Raw genomic sequence first — 8,424 nt, forward strand, 5'->3', positions numbered from 1 at the left:
ACATGCTCCCATCTAGTCTAGTGTGAGAAGCAGCACTGGGGGTCATGATAGTGGGGGGTGAGGAGGCTTCAAGGGATCAGAGGTATGTTGTGTGATCCATTGATGCTCTACTGCAGACTGATTGACTCATCCCCTCCCTGAGACTCCTCTGTAGGGGGATGTTCCATTGGCCACAGATGGGCTTTGGGTCTCCGCGCCAAACCCCCCACCCCCATTCTCACCAATGCATTTTTGTTTGTTGTGACTCTTCTGATGCCTGTTACCAGGTCTCGATGGCACCTCACGATCGCACCAGCTGGTGTGCTTCTTCCACATGAGCTTGTTGCTTCACTGTTGGATGGCCATTTGTTTTAATTTCAAGCCTGTAAGACCCAGACACCGTATCTTTTAATAGCCAGGCACCATCCTCTGCCTTCACATCTGCTATGCACCCCTTTTGTCTTGGGTGGGTGATCATGGGTGGGGGGGCGGGTGTGAGCATCACAGAATGCCAATTTGTTAGAACAAAGCGTTCTTGTATTGAAGGAAGGGGGCCAGTGAACAGACCTGGACCTGTGTAGGGTTTTTCTCTTTATTTTTTTCTTTTTTTACCCGTTATGTTTTCTTATTGTTCAGACTAGGGCATTGCTGGTTTGCCTACTTATATGGGACAGATATGGGAGGGAAGCTTGGGGAGAAGGCAATGGAGCCAATGGCCCCAGATCTAGGAGGCAGGAGGCAGGGAGAAGTGTGTGGCGATCAGACGGTGCCATGGACAGGGGAACAACTAGGGAATCGAAACCAACATCTAGGAGGGGGTAGAGGTCCTGTGAGTATTAGAGCAACACCACGCTGGTGGAGAGGAAGCACCAAGGGGTGGAAGGGGGAAACTGATGGTGGAACAGGAGAAGGCAAAAGGAAACAGAGGTAAGCTCTAGGAAGCAAAGGTAGGGAAATTAACAGAGGTATGCACTTCTGTAAATACATTATTCCATAAAAATAGAGGTAATGGCCTATGTGCATATATTCATAAGGCAATACACAGAGGCTGCATATGGGCTATTTGTTTTTGAAAAAGAGAAAAAGTACGGAATCTGTAAGAGACAAGAGCAATTAAACCAGGTGTACCTGTCTGTACTCCTTCCCGTTCACCAATGTGCTAGAATGACTCAGAATTCACAGAGCACAGGTGACAGCTTTCTCAGGCACGCTATGAAGCAGGATCGGCGTCAGGGAGAGAGGGAGCTCTAGTGCAGCGCTGCCAACACAAAGCTCCTGGCCCTAAGAGGAGGTCCTGTGCCAGAAGCTCTTGGAGAGCCAGTGTACAGAGCTTTTATTAATAAGTAAGAAACAAGCTCGCTCACCTCACTACAAACTCCAGATATTGACATACCTGACGTTTGCCTAAAACGGTTAGGTTGTTAAGTGCCTTCGTGCATACAGCAGGAGTGCTGCCCAACCCTGCCCGTTTGCACCATTGCTGCTGGAGCCACTGTTGCAGCCACGTGTCAATCCATCTCCCTAAGGGTCTTCCTCTTCTTCACGGATCCTCTCCCTAACTAAGCATGATTTCCTTTTGCAGGGACTGGTCTCTCCTGCTCACACGTCCACAGTACATGAGGTGAAGTCTCACCGTCCTTACAGGAATTTGAGATGGGGAACTCCTAGTTCATGCTTTTTGTTTGCTCTTACTTTCACGTGCAGCGAATGATATATACAGCTTGCATTTTCTTTTTCGGTTTTGCTGGATCCAACTATATTAAAATGTTATTCGATGCCGCCAGGAGTCTGAAAAGGGGGAAGGGAGGTTTGTTGTTGTCACTTTTGACATATCTAAAGAGCCACTAGGTGGTGCCCAAGGACCTTCTCCTTGACTTTGCTTGTATGCACACTGCCAGTTGCCAAATGATAAGATGAATTAGAAGCATTTTTTATGATACAAATACTTCCAGTGTAGACAGTCAACATTGTCAGACTTTTTGTATTTATCATATCCACACAAGAAGTCATCCCGTGTCATTTGTAACAGACGTTCGTAAATATTGATGCTGATATGTCTGAATGAAGATATGTACTTTCATATACCTGTTTTGCTAATGAGTATAATTTTGTTAAACCTACTGTCACCAAATCAAGTATATTCTGACTCATGACAATCTTACATAGGGTTTCTAAGACTGTCAATCACTACAGGAACAGGCAGTCTCAGTTTTCTCCCCCAGAGTAACCGGTAGGTTTGAACTGCCGACCTTGCAGTTAGTAGCCCAAGACCTAACCCCCAGTACAACCAGACTGTGGATAGGCTTCCTAAATGAATAAACCTAGACATCAAAGCTATTAAAACTGCTGCTGCCAAGACTATTTAAAATCCCTTTGTCCAGTAATAGTCCGATGTTGTTTGCCATTGAGCTTCTTCCGACTCCTGAAAGCCCCAGATACCAGAGTGCAACCGTCCCACAGGATTTCCTGATCACTACCAGAGAAGATCACCAGGGCTTTTCTCCCATGAAGCAGCTGGTGGGTTCAAACCAGTGAGTTTAACAGTAAGTCAAGCACAAAAGCATAGTGCCACCAGAGGCTCTGTCAATTACATACAGGCCATAGGATAAAGGAAGTCAATCAAGTTTTCAAGGAGCCTTGGTGGTACAGCGGTTAAAAGTACTCTGATACAAACCCAAAGTCAGAAGTTTGAACCCACCAGATGCTCTGTGGAAGAAATCTGTAGCAATTTGCTTCTGTAAAAATTTGCAGATTTCCAAGGTAAAGTATAGCACCAAAGAAATATACATTCCTCTAGTTCTTTAATGCTTCCTACCCGCCTCCCCTTTATCATGACCCCAGTTCTATCTTACAAATCTGGCTAGACCAGAGCTGGTACAGAAAAGAGCTCTCGACACACTGAATCCAAGACAAATGAACCCCTCCAGACCAATATTGAATGGCAATACAATGAGGACAGCGGTTAGATGGGTGGAAAAGGGGGAGAAAGGGAGAACCTATCGCAATGATCAACATGCAACCACCAAAACCACCACCACCACCACCCCACACACACAGGGGGTCAAAACAACAGAAACTAGGTGAAGGGAGACAGTAGATGGTGCAAAATATGAGAGGAGAACAAAGAGAAGCTGATACCAAGGGCTCAAGTATAAAGAAAATGTTTTGGAAATGATGGCAACATATGTACAAATGTGCTTGATATAATTGATGTATGGGTTGTTATAAGAGCTCTAATAGCCCCCAATAAAATGATTTATTAAAATAAAAAATAAAGATTTGCAGCCTTGATAACTCTCTGAGGAAGTTCTACTCTGTCCTGAAGGGTCAAATGAGTCACAATCAGTGAGTTTGGTTTGGGGCAGGTGTGTTAAAGCTTTTCCATACCTAGGTCTTCTAGAACAGCCTCTGTGGGTTTCTGAGACATTAACTCTTTATGGGAGTAGGAAGCCTTGTCTTTCTCCCGCAGGGTGGCTGGCAGTTTTGAACTGCTGACCTTGCGGTTAGCAGCCCAACAAGTAAGCACTACGCCACCAGGGTTCCTTCTCTGAACCAACTGAGGCAATAAAGTGGCAGAATAAAATTCTGGAAAATAACTGGCTGAAATCAGTCCACAGATCAGACTGAAGTGGCCAGATGCCTCTGACTCACGTAAATATGAGAGCCGCAGTCAGGAGAAAATCTCCCTCCCAGCACAATGTTGCTAGGCAACCCATGTCACGTCGTGTTGGAGCCGAGCTGCTCATGGGATATTCCTATAGTAGAAGACAGTCTGGATTCTGTGACAAAGCACAAATGAAATAAGCCAAACCTTTCAATTTTGGGGTGTGAAAACCCAACCCTAATGTGCTCTCATGTTGCTTGCAACCTATGTTGAAATTCCCCAGAGAAATTCATTCCTTTATATCCACTGGGAGAGGGGACAAAAACCTGCTTATCGTGAACACTTTGGCAAGTTGTCAATGCCCTTGCCTGCCAATACACTCCTCCCTTATAAAAAGACTTTTGCACCAGTGCAGCAGACAGCAAGAATCAGAAGCTATGACCAAGAAACAACATGTGAAGGATTGTGACTTAACAACCAAGTGTCTTTCATTTCCAGCTCAAACACCTGCTCCTAAGGAGCCTTAGTGGTGTAATGGGCTACACACTGACCTGCTCACCACAAGGTCAGTGGTTCAAACCCACCAGCCACTTCAAGGGAGAAAGATGAGGCTTTCTACTCTTCTTAAGGTCTACCGTCTTGGGGATCAAAAGGGGCAGTTCTCTTGCCTTATCCGGTCATTATGAGTTGGAATCAACTCTACGGAAGTGAGGCTGGTTTACTCAGGCCATTCTTCAAAGTTGTCACCATTCCCCACTACCTGTCAGATCCCCAGAAACTTTATCACCCATCTAACTCGAACCATGTTTTGTTTTGGCCATTTAACAATCAAGTTAGGATGCTGAATATGCTGTCAGAGTACAGTGGAATGGTAGCCAATGGTAATCATCACTCAACAGAAATAGTTACCTTAGTTATTACCAATAGTGTTTCTCCTGATGGCTTTGATTCTCTTTGGTATTGAGAATATATAGATATAGGTATTTTATATATTTGGTGAAAAGACCTCCATTTAGAAAACCAAAAAGGGAGAATACACTCAGCACATCTTAAACTGGGAAAAAAAAAATCTGAAGAAAAAATTCAAGCCTCGAGTTACAATACTGAAAGATCCTATGGGCAAAATGTTTAGTAATGCAGGAATGGAAAGAATACACAATCACTGTGTCAAAAAGAACTAGTCAATATCCAACCATTTAAAGAGGTAGCACCTTTGATCAAGAACTAATGGTACTAAAGGAAGAAGTCCAAGGTGCACGGAAAACATTAGAGAAATCTAAAGCTCCAGGAATTGATGGAATACCAACTGAAGTGGTTCAACAGCTGAGGAAGCACTCAAGGAACTCACTTGCTGTAGCAGCTACATCATCTCCTGTCAACTTACCTGAAGGGGTGGAGTCTAGCCTGTCAATCAGGTCATAGCCAATGATAGCTCTGGACAGCCTTCTAGAAGCTATGTCTAAACACAGCCCACCAGACACCCTCAGATGTTGCCTGGGCAAATCACACAATACCACCCCCTTCTACCATCACCTGCACGTCTTTATCCTTAAAAACCAAGAATGAGCTAAAACGTGTACATCTCAACACTTCAAGCCAACTCCACCCTTGTCAACCTCACCAATTACCAACATAGGAACGTCATGAAAAAATGAAGAACTGTGCCAAACTGAAGATGGTTGTCAAGGATCCTTCTAATTCAGACATTTTGAACACTTGGCAAATGTGAATGGTACATGGGAATTCTTTGTACTCTTATTACAAACAGATTTGGAAAGAGGATCCACTCGAACACCTGGGCTATTTTCAGCATCTGGAAAAACTGGAACTTCACACCATCCTTCTCCAAGACACAGGCTCACCAATAAGCAATTTTGTTTGGGCTCATGGTAGAAACCATCGCGGGCTTTAGTGCAGCACTAAATTATGAATGGAGACTACAAGGTCCATGAGTGGGAATCAACTCGATGGCAGTTTGGCTTTTGGAGGCTGTTGTAATTCAGGAACTTCTTTCTTCACTGAAATAATGGTCTAAATAATTTCCTACATAATCGTTATCCAGCAGTAAACTGACTCTATTAAGAGTCGAAGAGAAACAGAGCGGCATTGTTGCTGCAAAGCCAGGACTGAAGTGGGTACAAAAGCGAGGCTGAGTTTCAACTCTGTAATGCATGGGTGCGAGGTGGGTGGAGGCAAAAGTTCAGTGTAGCAAGATCTGTCTAGCAAATGGCATGGAAGCTTTAAGTGAACTATTTAACTCCTTGGAGTATTAAAGTTGCTTCATAATTTTCAAATCTCTTTCCAACCCATACTATAATAGTGTGGTGAAGAAATCAGTGGCTAGTTATTAATGTCTGGGATCTAAAAGGCTTGTCTTAAAACAAGCAGCCATCTGAATGAGGTGTCAGCTACATCTTCATGGAAGCTGCACACCAGCCTGGTGATCCAAGAATTGTAAACATTAAAACCCAAATCCCCAGGAGTCAATAGTTATGAGCTGAACCTCAAGTTTGCAGAAGGCTATGGATGCCATTAGGAGCCCAAAATGTATTTGCAGGGTCCCCACACGGGGATTAAGCATCCAGTGAATTCCCTCTGATCACAGGAATATGAAGAACCTTGCTATCAAACACAGAGCATGGTGAGGTTGATCGTGGCAGATGCAGTCAGGGCAAAATGTCATTTGATCTCCTTTGTGGACCATTTTAGTTTTTTCTGAGCTGATGGTGCCCGGCTATCAAAAAATATAGTATCTAGAGTCTTAAAAGCTTGAAGATAAACAGCCATCTAGCTGAGAAGCAACAAATCCCACATGGAAGAAGTACACCACCCTGTGTGATCACGAGATGTCGATAGGATCAGGTATCAGGCATCAAAGACCCAGAACAAAAAAAAATCATATCATTGTGAATGAGGGAGAGTGCAGGGTGGGGACCCAAAGTCCATCTGTAGGCCACTGGACATCTCCTTACAGAAGGGTCCGGGGAGATGAGCCAGAATGCAGTACAGCAACGAAACATACAACCTTCCTCTAGTTCTTTAATGCTTCCATCATCTATCATGATCCCAATTCTACCTTACAAATCCAGCTAGACCAGAGGATGTACACTGGTACACATAAGTGCTAGAAACACAGGGAATCCAGGACAGATCAACCCCCAGGATCAATGAGTAGTGATACCAGGAGGTTAAGGGAAAGGTAAGGGGAGAAAAGGGCGACTGATCACAATGATCCACATATAACCCCCTCCTGGAGGACGGACAACAGAAAAGTGGGAGAAGGGAGACATCAGTCAGTATCTAAGACATGAAAAAATAATTTATAAATTATCAAGGCTTTGTGAGGGAAGGTCGGGGAGGGAGGAGAAAAAAATGAGCTGACACCAAGGGCTCAAGTAGAAAGAAAATGTTTTGAAAATGATGGCAACAAATTTATAAATGTGCTTGACACAGTGGATAAATGTATGGATTGTGATGAGTTGTACAAGCCCCCAATAAAATTATTTTTTTTAAGTTTGTTTTTATTTTTTTTCAAATTGAGGTTTTTTTTCCACTTTGTCTAGTCATTTGCTTGGTAGGATTTTGTATGAGTGTGTTGTAATTTCCTGTTAAGGCAAATCTAGGACAGGTCAATCTAGAAACTAACTGGACAGGGCAGGGCAAGGGAGGATGGGAGGCTAACAGAGTATGAGAAGAAAACATTCTGAAATTGTGATGATTTCACAAATCTTAAGGGTCATCATTAATTTTCCATGAACTTTTCTATCCCTGTTACACTTTCCTACTTAAGGAATTTTAAACAATAAGACAAACACCGCCAAAGTACTAATCAAGGAAGATAAAACTACCTTTCATATGCTTGAAAAATTCCTTATACAGTTAAAGTACACAAAGGGAATCTTGATCACAAAGCATTTTGTATTACCCACTGCCACCAGTAAGTTCTGACTCATTAAGGTCCTATATGTAGTTTCCCAGACTGCAAATCTTTACAGGAACAGAGGCTGGTGGGTTGGAATTGCTGACCAGTGCTCAACTCAGCACCACCAGGGTGCATAGGGTAAAAAAAAAGGGGGGGTGGGGGGGCCATGCAAACCTTAGTATTTGCACTTTTCCACCTGAATCAGATCCATGTTAGAGGCCCCACACTACCCAGCCTCTGAGGCACTCAAAAGACTAGTCCAGTCCACTGCCAAAGCACTCACAGAAAGGCTTTTTGATTGGCTACTAGAACTTGGGCTCAACAGGTAACAGCCAAATGTCTTCAGTTTTGTGAAACTGTAAAGACAGAGAGCACATTCATTTTTATTTCAGCATTTAAAATATTCACAGATGGTATAGTATACTCATTTGACATCGTCATGGAAAATGAACCAAAGCGTACAGGCAGTCCACAATTACAGAATTACATAGTGGTGCGTATGGAGGGTCTGTCCCTAGAATTCACCTGAAAAAATACTTTTAAAAACGTCTGAGTGTTTCACTAATTTCTATAGAAAATGAACTTCAGGAAAAATACCTAATAAGCACATTTTAAAAATAACTAAATTTGCAATTTTACAAATGTCAACTTTCATAGAGACCTTGAGTGCTGACACGAATCAAATTCACATTGGCATTACCAGGTCATACCCCTCAGTCTTAAAATGCAAACCTTTCTTTAAGAAGAACTCAACCAATGAAAGTTTAAACAGAGAAGTACCTCACATCTTTTCAGTACACTTTCTTTACCCCAGTTCTCATCTTTTCCAACATACACACCAAGAGAAAGGTTATGTATGTGGTCATGTATTCAAACGAATTTAGCAATCAGCTTAAAAAATTCTGCCAAATACTTCTTA

This window comes from Echinops telfairi, unplaced genomic scaffold (assembly GCF_000313985.2).
Source record: "Echinops telfairi isolate 266 unplaced genomic scaffold, ASM31398v2 ScPeMD7_7469;HRSCAF=8507_1, whole genome shotgun sequence".
Classification (NCBI taxonomy): Eukaryota; Metazoa; Chordata; class Mammalia; order Afrosoricida; family Tenrecidae; genus Echinops; species Echinops telfairi.